This window comes from Argopecten irradians, chromosome 3, assembly GCF_041381155.1.
Source record: "Argopecten irradians isolate NY chromosome 3, Ai_NY, whole genome shotgun sequence".
NCBI lineage: Eukaryota > Metazoa > Mollusca > Bivalvia > Pectinida > Pectinidae > Argopecten > Argopecten irradians.
Genome location: NC_091136.1, coordinates 64,253,546 through 64,275,594, shown reverse-complemented (window position 1 = coordinate 64,275,594; position 22,049 = coordinate 64,253,546). Strand labels below are relative to the sequence as shown.

Below are 22,049 nucleotides of genomic sequence, written 5' to 3'. Positions count from 1 at the left end.
ACCTTGACCTTCATTCAAGGTTACGAGGGTCAAATAGGCTAAAATCTTTAAACAACTTCTTCTCAAGAACCAGAAGGCCCAGGGTACTGATATTAGGCCTGTGACATGCTGGGATGAATGGCTACCAAGTTTGTTCAAATAAATGACCTTGACCTTCATTCAAGGTCACAGGGGTCAAATAGGCTAAAATCCTTTAAAAAACGTCTTGTGAATAACTAAGAGGCCTGGAGACCTGATATTAGGCCTGTGGCATGCTGGGATGAAGGGCTACCAAGTTTGTTCAAATAGATGACCTTGACCTTCATTCAAGGTCACGAGGGTCAAATAGGCTAAAATCTTTAAACGACTTCTTTTCAAGAACCAGAAGGCCCAGGGTACTGATATTGGGCCTGTGACATGCTCGGATGAATGGCTACCAAGTTTGTTCAAATGAATGACCTTGATCTTCATTCAAGGTCACAGGGGTCAAAAAGGCTAAAATCTTTAAACGACTTCTTCTCAAGAACCAGAAGGCCCCGGGTACTGATATTAGGCCTGTAGTATGCTGGGATGAAGGGCTACCAAGTTTGTTCAAATAAATGACCTTGACCTTCATTCAAGGTCACAGGGGTCAAATAGGCTAAAATCCTTTAAAAAAACTTCTTGTGAATAACTAAGAGGCCTAGAGACCTGATATTAGGCCTGTGACAAGCTGGGATGAAGGGCTGCCAAGTTTGTTCAAATAAATGACCTTGACCTTCATTCAAGGTCACGGGGGTCAAATAGGCTAAAATCTTTAAACGACTTCTTCTCAAGAACCAGAAGGCCCAGGGTACTGATATTGGGCCTGTGACATGCTCGGATGAATGGCTACCAAGTTTGTTCAAATGAATGACCTTGATCTTCATTCAAGGTACCGGGGTCAAATAGGCTAAAGTCTTTAAATGACTTCTTCTCAAGAACCAGAAGGCCCAGGGTACTGATATTGGGCATGTAGCATGCTGGGATGAAGGGCTACCAAGTTTGTTCAAATGAATTACCTTGACCTTCAATCAAGGTCACGGGTCAATAGGCTAAAATCTTTAAACGACTATGTTGTATTGTACTAATAGTCAGATGACCGTTAAGGCCCATGGGCCTCTTGTTAACGACTTCTTCTCAATAACCATAAGGCCCAGAGTACTCATATTTGGCCTGTAGCATGCTGAGATGAAGAGCTACCAAAGTTGTGAAAATTAATGACCTTGACCTACTTTTCAAGGTCACAGAGGTCAAAAAGGCTGAAATCTTTGAACGACTTCTTCTCAAAAACTATAAGGCCCAGAGTACTCATATTTCGCCTGTTGTATGCTGGGATGAAGGCCTACCAAGGGTGTGAAAATAAATGACCTTGACCTACTTTCAAGGTCACAGGGGACAAATAGGCTAAAATGTTTTAACGACTTCTCAATAACTGTAAGGCCAAGAGTACTTATATTTGGCCTTTAGCATGCTGAGATAAGGATCTACCAAAGTTATGAAAATGAATGACCTTGACCTGCTGTCAAGGTCACAAGGGTCAAATAGGCTGAAATCTTTGAACGACATCTTCTCAATAACCGTAAGGCCCAGAGTACTCATATTCCGCCTGTTGCATGCTGGGATGAAGGCCTACTAAAGGTGTGAAAATGGATTACCTTGACTTATTTTCTAGGTCATAGGGGTCAAATAGGCTAAATTCTTTGAATGACTTCTTCTTACTAACCAAAAGGTCCAGGGTACTCATATTTGGCCTGTGGCATGCTGGGATGAAGGGTTACCAAAGTTGTTGAAATGAATGACCGTGACCAACTATCAAGGTCGCGGGGGTCAAATATTCTAAAATCTTGAATTTTGAACTTCTCAAATTCTGCCAGTGTGGTTTAGCTGATACTTGCATGAAATGATCCTTGTCATGGTTGTGACCAAGTGTTTTTATATCTTGTGTTGATCTGAAATCCAAGATGGCCACCACACCTGCCATCTTGAAAATATAGTTTTAGGTCATCTGACCGAAGGTCAGGATGACCTAGTGTCATCGCGTTTCGTCCGTCGTTTTGCGCCGTGCGCCGTCTGCCGTGCGCCGTGCGCCGTCTGCCGTGCGCCGTCTGCCGTGCGCCGTGCGTCGTGCGTAAGACTATTTATGCAAAAGCCTACTCCTCCTTCATTCTTTGATGGATTTCAGCTATATTTGGTTTGAAACATCATTGGGGAAGGACAATCATATTTTATATAAATGAGCCTGGTCCGACCCCTAGGGGCTGAGAGGTGGGGCACCAAAAGGGCAAATTTTCTTATTTTAAGCTTTAAAATCCTACTCCTCCTTCATCCTTGGATGGATTTCATCCATATTTGGTGTGAAACTTCATTAGGGAAGGACAATCATATTTTATATAAATGAGCCTGGTCCGACCCCTAGGGGCTGAGAGGTGGGGCACCAAAAGGGCAAATTTTCTTATTTTAAGCTTTAAAATCCTACTCCTCCTTCATCCTTGGATGGATTTCATCCATATTTGGTGTGAAACTTCATTAGGGAAGGACAATCATATTTTATATAAATGAGCCTGGTCCGACCCCTAGGGCCTGAGGGGTGGGGCCCCAAAAGGGCAAATTTTCTTATTTTATCTTTAAATTCCTACTCCTCCTTCATCCTTGGATGGATTTCATCCATATTTAGTGTGAAACATCATTAGGTAAGGACATTCATATTTTATATATTTGAGATAGGTCTGACCCCTTGGGGCTGAGGGGTGGGGCCCCAAATGGGCAAATTATCTTATTTTAAGCTTTAAAATTCTACTCCTCCTTCATCCTTGGATGGATTTCATTTATATTTAGTGTGAAACATCATTGGGCAAGGACAATCATATTTTATATAAATGAGCCTGGTCCGACCCCTAGGGCTGAGGGATGGGGCCCCAAAAGGGCAAACTTTCTTATTTTAAGCTTTAAAATCCTACTCCTCTTCATCCTTGGATGGATTTCATTTATATTTGGTGTTAAACATCATTGGGGAAGGACAATCATATTTTATATAAATGAGCCTGGTCCGACTCCTAGGGTCAGAGGGGCGGGGCCCCAAAAGGGCAAATTTTCTTAATTTTAGCTTTAAAATCCTACTCCTCCTTCATCCTTGGATGGATTTCATCCATATTTGGTGTGAAACATCATTGGGGAAGGGCAATCATATTTTATATAAATGAGCCTGGTCCGACCCCTAGGGGCTGAGGGGTGGGGCCCCAAAAGGGCAAATTTTCTTATTTTAGCTTTAAATTCCTACTCCTCCTTCATCCTTGGATGGATTTCATCCATATTTGGTGTGAAACTTCATTAGGGAAGGACAATCATATTTTATATAAATGAGCTTGGTTTGACCCCTAGGGTCAGAGGGGCAGGGCCTCAAAAGGGCAAATTTTCTTAATTTTAGCTTTAAAATCCTACTCCTCCTTCATCCTTGGATGGATTTCATTTATATTTAGTGTGAAACATCATTGGGCAAGGACAATCATATTTTATATAAATGAGCCTGGTCCGACCCCTAGGGGCTGAGGGATGGGGCCCCAAAAGGGCAAACTTTCTTATTTTAAGCTTTAAAATCCTACTCCTCTTCATCCTTGGATGGATTTCATTTAAATTTGGTGTTAAACATCATTAGGTAAGGACATTCATATTTTATATATTTGAGATAGGTCTGACCCCTTGGGGCTGAGGGGTGGGGCCCCAAATGGGCAAATTATCTTATTTTAAGCTTTAAAATTCTACTCCTCCTTCATCCTTGGATGGATTTCATTTATATTTAGTGTGAAACATCATTGGGCAAGGACAATCATATTTTATATAAATGAGCCTGGTCCGACCCCTAGGGGCTGAGGGATGGGGCCCCAAAAGGGCAAACTTTCTTATTTTAAGCTTTAAAATCCTACTCCTCTTCATCCTTGGATGGATTTCATTTATATTTGGTGTTAAACATCATTGGGGAAGGACAATCATATTTTATATAAATGAGCCTGGTCAGACCCCTAGGGGCTGAGGGGTGTGGGCCCCAAAGGGCAAATTTTCTTAATTTTAGCTGGCCCACTTCCTGTTTTCAGGTTTCACTCTCTGATCTAAATGAAAATTGGTCTATAGGGGTTTTAATTGATGCCGAACAACGTGCAAACATTTTCGTAAAGATTATTGTATGCCAAGATGGCTGCTGGCCCACTTCCTGTTTTAAGGTTTCAGTCTTTGATCTTAATGAAAATTGGTCTATAGGGGTTTTAATTGATGCCGAACAACATGCAAACATTTTCGTAAAAATTTTGGTATTTCAAGATGGCTGCTGGCCCACTTCCTGTGTTCGGGTTCATTTCAGATCTCAATGAAAATTGGTCTAAAGGGGTTTTAATTGATTCAGAAGGGGGAACTTTAGGTGAGGACAATCATATTTTATAAAGGACCAGGCTAAGACCCATGGGGATAGTACGGCGGAGGTCCAAACTGGGAGCTTAGCTGAAATTTGGCTTTAAAATCTGACTCCTTATATTAATCCTTGAATGGGTTACAACCATATATGGATGAAGGGCAACCAAGTTTGTTCAACAAATGACATTTACCTATTTCAGAAACTTACATATTCAACTAAGGAGTTCCTTGTATTATTTATATTAATTGTTAACCACTACTTTATACTGTGACTTTGTTGGTTTGTGCCATGAGTCAGATGACCGTAAAGGCCCATGGGCCTCTTGTTAACTTATTCTAAAGTTCTACCAGTGCAATTTTGCTGGAATTTGTCTGAATAATTTTAAGGATACTGACATTGTCCCAACAAAAGCGTTGTTATTTGTCGGGTTGACCCGAAAAACAATATCTTGAAAACAAATTTTGAACTTCTTGAAGTTCTACCCATACAGTTTGAGTGAAACTTGCATTAAATGATCCTTTCATGGCCATGACCAAGTGTTTTGTATTTTTTAACCATGACACCATATCTAATTAATTTACTATAAAGCTATTGCTAAGGTAGTCAGATGACCGGTAAGGCCCTTGGGCCTCTTGTTTAAAAATTGCTTTTATGGGTTTAAAACATTGCACCTACGGGTGGTCCAAATGTTGTAAAAAATGCTTGTACCCCTGGTACCATAACAAATTGAATTGCTTCTATGAATGGTCCCCCTAATAAAAGGTGGAGTCCTGGGGTGGGATAGATTTTTTACTGGAAAAGCCCTGATCAGATTGTTAATCTTGTGGTATAATTTCTTGTACAGGATTACCAGGAGAGATACGATGAGAACATGGACCTGACCGTGAAGATTGCTGAACTATTGATGAAAGCAGGATGTAATCCAGCAGTTAAAACTACGAAGAAACAAACAGCGGTCACACTGGCTATTGCAAAGGTTAGAGATTAAAACATAGAAATGGTTAGAGATTAAAACATAGAAATAACATCACACTGGCTATAGCAAAGGTTAGAGATTAAAACATAGAAATGGTTAGAGATTAAAACATAGAAATAACATCACACTGGCTATAGCAAAGGTTAGAGATTAAAACATAGAAATGACATCACACTGGCTATAGCAAAGGTTAGAGATTAAAACATAGAAATGACATCACACTGGCTATAGCAAAGGTTAGAGATTAAAACATAGAAATGACATCACACTGGCTATAGCAAAGGTTAGAGATTAAATTAAAACATAGAAATGACATCACACTGGTTATAGCAAAGGTTAGAGATTAAAACATAGAAATGGTTAGAGATTAAAACATAGAAATGACATCACACTGGCTATAGCAAAGGTTAGAGATTAAAACATAGAAATGACATCACACTGGTTATAGCAAAGGTTAGAGATTAAAACATAGAAATGACATCACACTGGTTATAGCAAAGGTTAGAGATTAAAACATAGAAATGACATCACACTGGCTATAGCAAAGGTTAGAGATTAAAACATAGAAATGACATCACACTGGTTATAGCAAAGGTTAGAGATTAAAACATAGAAATGACATCACACTGGTTATAGCAAAGGTTAGAGATTAAAACATAGAAATGACATCACACTGGTTATAGCAAAGGTTAGAGATTAAAACATAGAAATGGTTAGAGATTAAAACATAGAAATGACATCACACTGGCTATAGCAAAGGTTAGAGATTAAAACATAGAAATGACATCACACTGGCTATAGCAAAGGTTAGAGATTAACCCTTAGACTGCTACACGCGACTATATACGCGTTGGTTTAAATGGCCCTCAGTGCTACACGCGTAAAAAGACGTTTTTTGACTCCGAGTTTTCAACCGGCGGTCCGATCGTCAAATCTCCCTCCTGTTGCTAAAATTATGACTGAAAATGAAAGTAGAATGCTTCCGATTGGTTCTAGTGTAATTACATTCGATATTCTCGGGATTATACCCTAAAAATAACCACAGGTGTGGAGGAATTCGAATGGTACACTGACTTGTCAAAATGGCCGCTCCGATAGATCGAAGTGATGAAGAATGTGTACAACAGTTCTTTGCTAGCGATGTGTCAGAAGTTGAAAGTAAATTTGAAGGGTCAGATACTTTAGATTGGGATCTAATAGAAGGCAAAATTATTTTAATTTCTCCTATAAATAAGTGTGTGCCGGATGCCAACACAGAACATGAGGCAGCCCCAAACGCGGCCGGCTGCCGTGTTGACAGACGACAAGATTGACTTTCACAGGCGAGTTGAAATTAATGCATAACATGAATAAATGTAAGCTAGTTGCTTTTAAAAGCATTTTTGGATGATTACAATATAGGAAATATAGTTGTTCACACAAATTTGTTTATATTATCTACACGAAGTTTACCGTCAATGACCGGCATGTTGAAAGAAAACATGAACGAAAAATGACACTGGGATTCCGTTTTATGAGATGCAGGTGTTTCTTTTACGTTGATAACGGCTATGGGTTTTATCCAGATTAAGTAATTTACACCACTGTTGGTCAAGTCATGATGCATTTGAAAAACAATTTCTCAGAAATTGTTTAGGATCGTTTTCTAGTTATATTGTCTAATTAACTTTCACCTGACTGAAAATGACTTACCTGGACTCACCTGAGCTATAACAATACCTTTAAGGGTAACTTGGTCTAAGATAGAGATAATATGTGGTGCATAATGCAAATGCATACACTATGTGACGATAGACCAGAAATTAAACAGGAAACTAGCTTCTTTCCTTCATGAACAATTATCAAGATTTTGTTTGTGAATATTAATTAGTTTTAGAAGTTTTTACCTGGATTTTTTCAAAGACTTAATAACCAAATGAAGTCATATGCTTCTTAATACTAAGGTTACTCTATTAAATTGGTTTTATTTCATAATTTTAATTGAGTTTTCTTGTTATTATTTGATACAACCTAATATTTTTACCTTTAGTCACCTGTATTGTTACCTGTATGCTTAACGAGAAGTACATTTGCGGAATAAACAACATCAATATAAACTACAGGCAATAACAAACAATTTTCATATAACTTTTATTCACATAATGCAAATAGTTTTCAAGATATAATCATTTATAAGTAAGTTATCATTTCCCTGAATTTTACAAAATTAATGCAGCACTGAGAGCCATTACTATACAAACCATTGCAGCAGCCTAAGGGTTAAAACATAGAAATGACATCACACTGGCTATAGCAAAGGTTAGAGATTAAAACATAGAAATGACATCACACTGGCTATAGCAAAGGTTAGAGATTAAAACATGGCTATAGAAATGGTTAGAGATTAAAACATAGAAATGACATCACACTGGCTATAGCAAAGGTTAGAGATTAAAACATAGAAATGGTTAGAGATTAAAACATAGAAATAACATCACACTGGCTATAGCAAAGGTTAGAGATTAAAACATAGAAATGACATCACACTGGCTATAGCTATAGCAAAGGTTAGAGATTAAAACATAGAAATGACATCACACTGGTTATAGCAAAGGTTAGAGATTAAAACATAGAAATGACATCACACTGGTTATAGTGGTTATAGCAAAGGTTAGAGATTAAAACATAGAAATGACATCACACTGGCTATAGCAAAGGTTAGAGATTAAAACATAGAAATGGTTAGAGATTAAAACATAGAAATGACATCACACTGGCTATAGCAAAGGTTAGAGATTAAAACATAGAAATGACATCACACTGGCTATAGCAAAGGTTAGAGATTAAAACATAGAAATGGTTAGAGATTAAAACATAGAAATGACATCACACTGGCTATAGCAAAGGTTAGAGATTAAAACATAGAAATGACATCACACTGGCTATAGCAAAGGTTAGAGATTAAAACATAGAAATGACATCACACTGGTTATAGCAAAGGTTAGAGATTAAAACATAGAAATGGTTAGAGATTAAAACATAGAAATAACATCACACTGGCTATAGCAAAGGTTAGAGATTAAAACATAGAAATGACATCACACTGGCTATAGCAAAGGTTAGAGATTAAAACATAGAAATGACATCACACTGGTTATAGCAAAGGTTAGAGATTAAAACATAGAAATGACATCACACTGGTTATAGCAAAGGTTAGAGATTAAAACATAGAAATGGTTAGAGATTAAAACATAGAAATGACATCACACTGGCTATAGCAAAGGTTAGAGATTAAAACATAGAAATGACATCCTTATCACTATGGAAACTGATAACATTTACTGAATCCTTATCACATGGAAATGATAACATTTACAAAGTTTTTAAAGTAAATTATGACCATATTATTTTACAAATATTAATGCATAAAAAATTATTTTAATGACACTGGTGATTTGAATATTATATAAACAAAATGTGAGATGTGAGTATAAAAAGTTCTTTTCAAGTGTTACATGAACGAATAACAGAAATGAGAAACCAGCAGCTGAATTCAAAACACAATTTAATTATATATACAATATTATACAGAGATGGTTCACAATATCTAAAGTAATTGGTGGTGGTACAAGAGTAATACGATGATTTAAAGTGTTACTTATCTGTATGCGAATGTCCTGGTATAATCCTTGATCCTTCCAGGTTTCAAATGAACAATAATCACAAATCCACGAGGAAAATGAATGTCTACAGATGATTTGTAAAGTTCCAGGCAATATGAATAAATTCACACAAAGTGTTGTAATAATCCACAGATAAAGTCACAATAGCTCTCCCAATAGAATCTTATATGGCACAGTACAATTCTTGATATGACTCATTACATGTCTCATTACAGTTCTGATTAGCTTTGGACAGTTGGAGTATATATAGCTAAACCCTAGTTCAAGAATATTGGAGAACCTTCTACTTCTAGAAATATCTAACTAAAAAAAGTAAACAAATAAACACACAGAACTTTCTGGAAATAGATCATTCTAGATCTCTACTTATAATCAACATGTTTACAAACATATTTGTTTATACATGATAACATTCTAGAAAGTTCTATAACCTAGATTAATGATATGACCTTTATAGGATGTATTGATAAATAAAGCTATAGGAGTTATCTCCCTTATCTCATAACTACATGCATTTAGTGTCATACATAACACCACCCCTCCTTAAAGAAAAGAAAGTTTTCTTGAAAAGGAAACTTTCTTGACATATCAAGTAATATATAAATCCTTGATAAAGCATCAGCCAGAATATTGTCTTTCCCTTTGATATGTTTGATGTCAAGATTGTACTCTTGCAAAGTCAAACTTCACCTGAAAATTCTTTGATTTTTGTTTTTCATTTTCCCAATGAATGTCAAAGGGTTGTGGTCGGTGAAAACCAACACAGGCACAACTGTAGTGCAGAGATACACATCAAATTGGTTTAAGGCCAAAATCAATGCTAAACATTCTTTCTCAATGATGGAATAATTTCTCTGGTGTTTGTCAAATTTTTTCGAGAAATAACAAATTGGATGGTCAATTTGTTCAGCACCTTCTTGCATAAAAACAGCACCAACACCTACATCGCTGGCGTCAACAAACAGTTGAAACTGTTTATTAAAATCTGGCGCAGTCAGAACTGGTGAGTTTGATAGTAGGGCTTTCAGTTTCTCAAAGGCAGACTAACATTCGTCTGACCAGGCAAATTTGACATTTTTCTTTAACAAAGCAGTAAGTGGAGCTGCTATAATAGAGAAATTTTGACAAAATTTTCTGTAGTATCCAGCCATACCAAGAAATCTCATCAGCTCTCTCTTTGCCTCCAGGAGTTGGAAAATCTATAATTGATTCTACTTTGGCCTGAACAGGTTTAAACCTGCCCCTGTCCTACAACATGGCCTAAAAAATTCAACAGTTGCATGACAAAATTCACATTTCAATAAGTTTACAGTCAATTTCATGGTAGTGAGTCTTTCGAAGAATTCACGAATCCAGCGTAGATGGTCTTCCCACGTGTCGTGGTAGTTGATGATGTCATCAATGTATCCATCACAGCCTTCCAGGTCTGATATCACCCTTTTAAGAAGACGTTGAAATGTTGCCGGGGCATTTTTCATTCCAAACGGCATAACTTTGTACTGGTATAAACCTTGTGAGGTCGTAAATGCCGACACTTCTTTAGCTCTTTCTGTTAATGGCACCTGCCAATATCCTTTCAACAGGTCAAACTTGCTTACGTACTTGGCTTTGCCAACTTTGTCAATACATGAGTCAATCCTTGGAATTGGATAAGAGTCTGTTTGACTGACAGAGTTTACTTTTCTGAAGTCAGTACAGAACCGGTATGTCTTATCTGGCTTTGGTACAGAACACATGGAGAGCTCCTTCACTTTGCTGGTTCAATGTCCAACATATCTGGCAGGTTTGTTGCTTGACGTGCATCGCCTACATCCCTCATGATAGATAGCATCTTTGCATCCGAAAATGTTTATACTCAGTATCTCTTTCCATTCGTCCTTCCGACATTTTCTTGCTTGCGAGTACATCTGATTCAACTAATATCATTGTCCAATCTATTTACAAATATCTACATATTTCTTAAGAATTTTGAGTTTCTTGCCCTCCGAGTTTGTACTTTCTTTAAACAACATAGGTCCTTCTTTCACCTGGATCAAAATTTGTCTTCAAAACTTGCATGGGCATCTTTATCATACCATGTTTTCATTTTGGTTTGAGTAAGGGCCAAATTTTCTTTTGCCGATTTACATGCCCTTGTCAACCTTTGCGTAAAGTTACACACATAATCTAAGAGATTCACTTTAGAATCTTTGTCCAAAATTTTGTCTTTCAAAATTTTCAAAGGATCACGTACAGTGTGTCCAAACACAAGTTCAAAGGGACTGAAACCAAGAGATTCTTGTACAGATTCTCTAACGCCAAACAACAACATATGTATACCTTCGTCCCAATCTCTTTTGTTTTTAAAACAATAAGAATTCATCATATTCTTCAATGTTTGATGAAAACGTTCTAAAGCACCCTGAGACTCTGGATGATAAGCACTAGACTTATACTGCTTGATCTGGAGCTGGTACATGACTTGTTGAAAAATACCAGACATGAAATTCGAACCTTGGTCCGATTGGACAGCTTTTGGAAGACCAACCAGTGTAAAGAATTTAACCAAAGCCTTGACTATGTTAGGGGCCTTAATATTCCTGAGTGGAATGGCTTCAGGAAAACGTGTGGAAGCACACATAATAGTTAAAAGATACTCATTCCCAGACTTAGTTTTGGGTAGAGGACCTACACAGTCTATAATGACTACTAAATGGTTCCTCAAATGATGGAATGGGATGCAAAGGTGCAACAGGGATTTTCTGATTAGGTTTCCCTACCACCTGACAAGTATGACAAGACCTACAAAAATCAGCCACATCCCGTTTCAACTTGGGCCAAAAGAAGTGATCTAAGATCCTGTTATAAGTCTTGGTCACACCTAAATGCCCTGCCATAGGTACATCATGAGACAAACTCAGAATATCTTGCCTATACCTCGGTGGGACAACTATTTGATTGACAACCTTCCAGTCTTCCTCGGGAGACACATCAGGGGGGCGCCACTTGCGCATCAACACACCTGACCGACGGAAGTAACAAACCGGGACTTTCTCCGCCTCTTCCTCACTCAAAGCCCGATTACACAGTAAGGAGATTTCAGGATCTTTTTCCTGTTCTTCTATAAGCTCCTCTCTAGACAAAGATGATTTACTCATCATGTCAGCCAAAGAAGTATCCTTGTTAGGAACAACTCTATCACTATCAAAGTCTACAGGATTGCTCAAAAGATCACACTTGCCCCCGACATTCTCTATATCCCTGGACTATAATGATCCTCAACTACTGCAACATCAGAAACCTTCTTACTCATTGAACGAGTTACAGCACAAGAAGGGAAAATACCAGGAAATTCCTGTTGAATAGTCTCAGCATCACCTGTTTTATCTGGAATACTGGATACTAAGGGATCTACCCTAACTTTCTCTCCAGCCAAGTCATTGCCTAAAATGAGCGACACGCCCTCTATGGGAAGTTCCGGTCTAACACCAATGGTGACAGGCCCAGTAACCAAGTCTGACTTTAAATAAACACAATGGAGAGGCACATTAACAAAACCTAACTCTACACCTTGAAGCAAAACACTACTACCAGATGAGGTCTCCTCAGACAAAGGCACTACACCATCTAATATTAAAGAATGAGAAGCCCCAGTATCTCTCAAAATCTTCACAGGTTTCAAGTTGGTGATATCACTAGTAAGTGAAACAAAACCTTCAGAAATGAAGGGAGAGTACTTCTCCAAGACACTATTAGACTCTGAGCTCTTAATCTCAACAGAAAATGTAGAATCTTCCACAATATTACTAAGTTTCTGACTAGGCTTTGACATAGCTAACACAGAAGGAACTGACTGTTTACGCCTTTGCTCCTTACGCTGGAGAGAATAACATTCAGACATAACATGTCCTACTTTCTTGCAGTAATTACAAACAGGACCAGAAGGAGACCCCACACCTGCCCTATGATCCGTTTTAGAATCAGACTTAGTCTTATCACCTAATTTAGGTTTGTCGTTAGAAGGGCCACTAAAGGTTGGGTTCCTAGGCTGACCAAATTTACTAGTACCTGTGGTACTGTTTTTGTCTTGAGAACTGTTTTTAACAAATGAGCCTTTGTGGGTGAGAGCGTAATCATCAGCCATTGTAGCTGCTTCACTAAGTGTTTCAACTTTTCTCTCATCTAAATGAGTTTTTATGTTTATGTGGACACAACGTTTAAACTCCTCTATCAACAATAATTGCCTCAATTTACCGAAATCCTCATCAATTTCTTTAGAATCACACCACCTATTAAACAATTGTTCTTTTTCTCTGGCAAATTCTACATGAGTTTGTTCATCTCTCTTTCTCAAGTTTCGAAATTTCTGGCGGTAAGCCTCAGGAACTAACTCATAAGCTTTCAAAATAGCTTTCTTGACTACTTGGTAATTTGAAATCTCATCTACAGACAAAGAAGAATAAATGTCTCTAGCTTTACCAATCAAGACACTTTGAAGAAGCATTGTAAGCTTATCTTCAGGCCATTTCATACTATCAGCTATTTTCTCAAAATGCAGAAAATACTTGTCAACTTCTTTCTCTTGAAAAGGAGGAACTAACCTAATGTTTCTACTGACATCAAAACCTCTGTTTCCTTGTAAACCCCTAAAAGTTGGATTACTTGAACTGTCCTGAGAAGCTAGTTCTAATTCTTTCATTCTAAGTTCTGTTTCAGCTTGAATTTTTTGCTTCTAACATCTGATCTCTCTCTTTTTCTTTTAATTCTCTTTCAGTTTCTTTTTCTCTTAACTCCTTTTCTATTTCTCTTTCTCTCATTTCTTTCTCTATTTGTTTCATTTTCATTTCATGTTCAAGTTCCATTTGTCTAATTTGGATTTCTGAAGTGACTGTTTCCTCTATGTTATCTAATGCACTAGAGTCAAATTTGCCATTGTCAACAAAATATCTTATAATTACATTCCGAATTTCAGCTTTCCACAAATTAGTTTTGATAGTTAGGCCTAAATGTTTATCCAATAACAGTAAATCCTTCTTACTAACTTGCAAAAGAACTTCCAGGGATGGCGCTTTAACAAACTGTTCTACCTGCATAGTAGTCATATTTATCTAGCTGTTGGTTTCAAATGTAAACTCAAAGTTTGTACACAAATTTTGAAAATTTCTTAATTAATTTTTCATAGTTAGATTTCACAAATTAAATATCGATCTCGGACACGAGCCCCCAATTTCTGTTACATGAACGAATAACAGAAATGAGAAACCAGCAGCTAAATTCAAAACACAATTTAATTATATATACAATATTATACAGAGATGGTTCACAATATCTAAAGTAATTGGTGGTGGTACAAGAGTAATACGATGATTTAAAGTGTTACTTATCTGTATGCGAATGTCCTGGTATAATCCTTGATCCTTGAACCTTCTACTTCTAGAAATATCTAACTAAAAACAGTAAACAAATAAACACACAGAACTTTCTGGAAATAGATCATTCTAGATCTCTACTTATAATCAACATGTTTACAAACATATTTGTTTATACATGATAACATTCTAGAAAGTTCTATAACCTAGATTAATGATATGACCTTTATAGGATGTATTGATAATAAAGCTATAGGAGTTATCTCCCTTATCTCATAACTACATGTATTTAGTGTCATATATAACACAAGAAGCCATTGTTTATGATGTGAAGTGTCCAAATACAAGGTTTTTCTATCGCCTGCGACGATAGTTCGCGAAGGCGATACTACGGTGTTACTTTTTATGGTGTTAGATTTGCATTTAGCTCTGTTTCTCAAAAAAAAGTTAATGTCCAATCCTAACCAAACTTTTAACATAGCTGAAGGACAGCATTATCACCTATCACAACTAGGCCTAATTATTGCAAGATTCATTTCAAGGTATGGGATGCAGAGGCTTTGTAAACTATTTATAAGACTTGACTTGAATGTTTTGCATTTAGCTTTTTTTCTCAAAAAGTATAAGTCTAATCCTAAACAATCTTGGAATATAACTAAAGGCCATCATTCCCATCTCAAGACACCAATTGTTGCAGGATTCATTTTAGGGATTCAGATGCTGTATGTCCTTCATTTTGTTTTACTTTCCGATGTTTTTATATATTCCATTATAGTTATGTAATAAATCAACAATGTGGTACAATCGATATGTATAATTACGCGTAATTCTTGTTAGTTATTTGTGTCACAACTTGTAGGGTGCCTATTTATTCTAAGGTGGACTTGGATTTCAGGTCAACACAAAGTTGGTGCGTCTTTTGGTAGAGAAAGGTGGTGTGATATCGGCTGAAAAAGATGAAAATGGAGCCAACGCCTTGCATCATCTTGCTCTACAGTGCATGGGCAACGATCTAGCACCTCTGTTGAAGATTTTGGCACAGGAGGTAATTTAATTAGGACTTGAAATATGCATACTGTAAACCAACTCTCATTTGTGTGCGATTTACTTTCGCGAATTTGGTGATCCAAGTAAATTCGCAAAAGTTCATCTCCGCGAATTAATAACTACATCATCTATATTGATAGGAATAATTATTCAATTGTTAAATCCACGAATAATTATCTCTGCGAACTTATTTTGAAACAGAAATTAATAGCCGTGAATGTTAGTTGGTTGACAGTATTAGAATGGCATCAGGTTATAGAATTATGACTTTGATTTTTGTTAAATTCAATTTTTAACAACTTAAGCTGTATAATTTACAACTTTCAGTGTGCCATCTAAAAACTCTCATCATTTCCAATACACAAAAGAATGATTGTATCAATGTAATAATCTTGTTCTCATTTCATATTGTTATATACTGCAGAACCCGATGAATAACATTAAGGAGAATGGACTTGATGCGAAAATGGATGTAGACTCAAATGACACTGGTGATGCAGTTAAAGCAGAGAAAGAGCCAGAGATTCCTAGGCTAAAAAAAGTGACATCGTTTAGATCTGGTTTGGAGGGGATTAAACAGATGGTGACAGAAGTGGACCATTCTGGTTATACCCCATTCCTTCTTGCCTGTTGTACATACTCTAACTTCAAGGTAAGGTTACGAGGAATTTACCAATCTTTAATTCATCAATTGGTATTTGTTGGTGGTCATACTGATCAAATGTGGGCCTTATATCTATCTGACACATTGATTTGAGGCATCACATAATTATAAAAGTTGAATAATTTCGTGATATACATTTTTATAGAATAATGAAAGGAATTTATTTTTTCCTTCACAGAAACCCAATGATATGAAAAATTCTGAAGTGCCAAAAGTTTATCAGAATGGATGTGATTTTATCCAAACTTTAATAGAATTAACAAGTTTGGATGTGTCAGTGACTGTACAGAAAAAATATGAGGTCAACAATGTTAACAAAAAATCAACAGACGAGAAAGCCGAGTACAATCAATATGGTAAGTGGAAAGAATAACAGAGTTTTACCTTGTGTTCATCAAATTCTCTAAATAATGTACAGTATTACCCCTCTAACTCGAACCCGGATTCCTCGAATACCGCCTATTCGTCGAACTGGTCGTACAGTCCCGACCGTGTCCCTATATAATCTATATGATAAAACCCTGGATAGCTCGAACAGCTATTCGTTGAATACCCCTTATTCCTCGGACAGAAATATGTCCCCGTTTCATCAAATACATAGTATTTACCCATGTATTCGTCAAACAGGTGTTTGACCCTTGAGATTTTTTTACCGGTGTCACACCTGAATGCACAGACTGACATGGATAATTGCTGACGATCTTGTGTTTATACAGGTGGCGTATCAAGCCTTTAGGTAATTAAGGGGATTAAAAGTGTTATTATTACTTACCCAGACCTGGGTATGTGTACGATTTTGGCGTATTTAGTACGCATATGTGGTCCTAAATACACAATACGCATTGCATTGGCTTTCTACGATTTATTGATGCAAATTAAAACTTTAAAAAAGATATTGTGTTCATACCTTTCTCCGTAATAAGCGCTATATCGGAACACCTCGAGGAGTTCCGGTTGCTATGAAGCGTCTGAAGAGCGCTTGAATGTGATGAACATTTTGCATGGAAATGTGAAGCCTCAGCGTGACACTGATCTGTTAGGAAAAAATGTCTAGCCTAAACAAAAGCAAAGATGACAATCGTGAGGACTCTTGCACACCTAAAAAATTACGGACGAAGGAATTGATGGCAAAGTATAGTGAGGAGTGGCCCTTTCTCTAGATGTCACAAAAGGGCACACATTACGTATTTTCCTCCTAATGTGCCAGGTACTTTTCCTGCGGCCGTGCTTGGAGTTATGACTGCCAAAGACACGTGGGTCATGATAGTTACTTGCCGTTTTAGTTTATATCATATTCTTGTTGTCTTACCCACTTAACCATTCTGTGCTGTGTGTATTGGAACTATAAACAATATATTTGAAATGTATAATTGTTTTATTGTAATTGATATTAAGATATCCGTTAAAGTAAAAATCAAATAATGTATATTATAATTAAGTACTTTTCTGTGCTGGTAACAGTTCATTGACCGATAATTTAAAATACACATTGGTTGTGCAAAATACACATTGGGGCAATGGGAAATCAACATTTACTTCAGAATATATACCCAGGTCTGCTTACCTACATGATTGCAAGTCGTTGTTTAATGCTAACTTTATTTGAACATTTCAGAACAGGCATTAAATTATTGATGTTTCTCTCGTAATAATCTTTGCTGTAAATATGAAAATACGTAAGTTGTTGATCCGTGTTAATAGAAAGTATGCATTGTAAAATGACAAAAGAGGCTTCTTCTCCATAACCGCTGGTCAGATTTCAACTAAATCCTTATGGGCAACTAACTGAAAATTGTACAAATGATGGGACTGACCCCCCGGGACCTGAGGGGCGGGGTCAAAATGGGTCAATTTGGATATTTTCAAATAAACGACTTCTTCTCTGAAACAAAGCATGGGATAGCACACATCATACAATGGTAGCATCCTTATAGGGTGAGGATTCATAATTGTATAAAAAGGTAAATTAGGCTACTATTTTCATATAAATTACTTCCTCTCTGAAACTATGTATTGGATAGCATATTTGTAGCATCATTATATGCTTGGGATTCAAAATCGAACAAATTAAGAGGTCAATTTTGCTAATTATTCTAATTGTAAGAGTCTTTTTGATGATTAGTAAAAAAAAAACAGGTGAAGGATACAGGCCCTTTGGACCTCTTGTTTAAAAATCTAAGCAATTTCAAATGCTCAATTTATGTTATACATATTTTTTTCTACTTGATACTGCTATCAATAAAACACTTGAATTAAGAAATCCAAAATACTGTAAGATAGGTTGATTAAAACGTCATTGCTGTGCATCGTTTGTCATAGCCTGAGACCAGACATTTTGACAGTTGATCATGACCAACCTCGGATGAGTCGAATACCCTGTATTCCTCGAGCCATTGACCTTTTCCCCTGCTGTTCGTGTTATAGGGGTTTTACTGTATGTGTTTTTACTTGGGATAAGAATGATATGTATCAAGTTCCTAACTTTTATGCTTTGATGTAAATGTTGACATGTTATGGATGATTCATATGATACCAAAATGTGTCTAGGTGACTAAAGGTGGGCTTATTAACTGCTCAACATATGATACCAAAATGTGTCTAGGTGACTAAAGGTGGGCTTATTAACTGCTCAACATATGATACCAAAATGTGTCTAGGTGACTAAAGGTGGGCTTATTAACTGCTCAACATATGATACCAAAATGTGTCTAGGTGACTAAAGGTGGGCTTATTAACTGCTCAACATATGATACCAAAATGTGTCTAGGTGACAAAAGGTGGGCTTATTAACTGCTCAACATATGATACCAAAATGTGTCTAGGTGACTAAAGGTGGGCTTATTAACTGCTCAACATATGATACCAAAATGTGTCTAGGTGACTAAAGGTGGGCTTATTAACTGCTCAACATATGATACCAAAATGTGTCTAGGTGACTAAAGGTGGGCTTATTAACTGCTCAACATATGATACCAAAATGTGTCTAGGTGACTAAAGGTGGGCTTATTAACTGCTTCAACATATGATACCAAAATATGATAAAGGTGGGCTTATTAACCAAAATGTGTGTCTAGGTGACTAAAGGTGGGCTTATTAACTGCTCAACATATGTACCAAAATGTGTCTAGGTGACTAAAGGTGTATGATACCAAAAAATGTGTCTAGGTGACTAAAGGTGGGCTTATTAACTGCTCAACATATGATACCAAAATGTGTCTAGGTGACTAAAGGTGGGCTTACATATATGTGTCTAGGTGACTAAAGGTGGGCTTATTAACTGCTCAACATATGATACCAAAATGTGTCTAGGTGACTAAAGGTGGGCTTATTAACTGCTCAACATATGATACCAAAATGTGTCTAGGTGACTAAAGGTGGGCTTATTAACTGCTCAACATATGATACCAAAATGTGTCTAGGTGACTAAAGGTGGGCTTATTAACTGCTCAACATATGATACCAAAATGTGTCTAGGTGGCAAAATGTGTCTAGGTGAAAAAAGGTGGGCTTATTAACTGCTCAACATATGATACCAAAATGTGTCTAGGTGACTAAAGGTGGGCTATTAACTTATGACTAAAGGTGGCTTACTGCTCACATATGATTACCAAAATGTGTCTGATAACCAAAATTGTGTCTAGGGTGACTAAAGGTGGGCATTATTAACTGCTCAACATATGATACCAAAATGTGTCTAGGTGAGACTAAAGGTGGGCTTATTAACTGCTCAACATATGATACCAAAATGTGTCTAGGTGATAATGCTAAAGGTGGGCTTATTAACTGCTCAACATATGATACCAAAATGTGTCTAGGTGACTAAAGGTGGGCTTAATTGAACTGCTCAACATATGATACCAAAATGTGTCTAGGTGACTAAAGGTAGGGCTAAAACTGCTCGACATATGATACCAAAATGTGTACTAGGTGACCTAAAGTGTTGGCTATTAACTGCTCATTACATGATAACAAAATGTGTCTAGGTGACTAAAGGTGGGCTTATTAACTGCTAAATCATATGAACCAAAATGTTTTTCTAGGTGACTAAAGGTGGGCTTATTAACTGCTCAACATATGATACCAAAATTGTGATCTAGGTGACTAAGGTGGGCTTCATTAACTGCTCAACATATGATACTGCTAGGTGACTAATGGTGGGCTTATTAACTGCTCAACATATGAACCAAAATGTTCTAGAGGTGACTAAAGGTGGTCTTATTAACTGCTCAACATATGAACCAAAATGTGTCTAGTACTAAAGTGTGCTATGTCTTCAACATATGATACCAAAATTGATCTAGGTGACTAAAGGGAGCTTATTAACTGCTCAACATATGTTGAGGTGTGATAAAATTGATAATCCACAAAACCATTGACTTAGCCTTATTTAACCTTGAGATATACTATAGTTTCTTTTTGTATTGATAGGAAAACAGTCCGCTGTTCATTTCATGATCAACAGAGGTAAGAATAGCCCTAAGGATTCCAGCTTTGCTGGTCTAAAAATTATCTTGGACAGGAAACCTGACCTGGAACTGAAAAACCTTGACGGCAAAACTGCATTGAGTGTGGCTATAGAGAAACAAGATAAACAGGCAGTGGAGTTTCTGGTGAGTATACACTGGTTATAACATAAGATCTATAGCCAAAATCTTCATCATACAATAGATCTTCTGGTAGTAGGTTTCCCTCACAACTCCACAACAAAGAATTTTGATTGCTCAAATTGTTGATATTAACCTGTCAATCACTAATTGACTAAAATAGCATTAGTGTTTCTAGTAAGTCTGGCTTATTTTGGTTTATGACTTATATTGAAATTCAGCTTGCATCTGGAGCAAACCCGAGCACATCCTTCCCTCTGGACAAGGAGACCACTGTCACCGCCTTAAGTACAGCAGCAAAGTAAGTATGGCTACATGGAGCTGTCAACTGTCGTTTCAGGTTGAACTATAACTGGAGAAATGTTAGAATTATGCAAATTTCAAGAAATACATTGGCTTTTTGTTGAATTTGACATTTACTGTAACATTTAGTAAAATACTGTATTATACTGATATATACCATATACCCTAATTATTCAATACAATTCAATAGATGCTAGAGAGATCAAAATACATTTTAGATAAGTGTGTTGAAATTTGAATTACAGATTGGGAAATCCTGACCTTGTGAAAATGTTGGTCAAGGCTAAAGCACAAGTGGACTGTCGTAACACTAAAACAAAACAGACACCTCTTCACATGATTGCAGCAAACAGAAGTGAGTCATTATTCTCAAATAATTCAAACTATTGTTTCAGTTATTATTAAGATCCCCTATTTCAGTTCTTTTATGTAGGTCAAATAGCAATAACACATTTAAAAAATTTAATCTGTTTTATTGTATATCTCCGATTGTTTGGCACATGTGCTATATGAAAACATTGACATGTGATTTTGTGGAATGTCGAAAGAAGTCTGTCAATGTTAACATTTACAAATTGTATTCATACGCACTGAATACGGTCATGTTCTGCACTCAAGTTATTGGGAAATAAACAGATCTGCCCCAACTAAATTTATTAATATAGAAACAGTAGCAATTGTAAATATTCATGTGTATGTATGTCTAATACAAATAAGAAAATTTACTTTGTTTTTGTTATCTGCACAATTGGTACCTCATTCAATATATAAGGCATAGTGCCATGGATTTTCTCTACAAATTTCTCTACAGGATGCAAATGCTTAGTGTAAATACTTTTAACCTGAAGTAAAAAAAAATCAAACTTTTCAATGCTGGCGATAGTGTTAAGTAAGTAATTGTTGTTACTGATGAATTTTTTTTTATTTGCCTGCTCCTGTTTTTAGTAAATAAAAATCACCATTCGTTGACATTGTAACATCTTTGAAAATAATGATATAAAAACAAAAATGTAAAATATTTGTGTATTATTACAGAAAATGCT

At 36.6% G+C, this 22,049-nt stretch overlaps 1 pseudogene; it reads left to right on the top strand.

Annotated features, from left to right (window-relative positions):
• LOC138319786 (poly [ADP-ribose] polymerase tankyrase-like) overlaps positions 1-22,049 on the top strand; it is a 112,898-nt pseudogene that overhangs the window by 41,398 nt on the left and 49,451 nt on the right.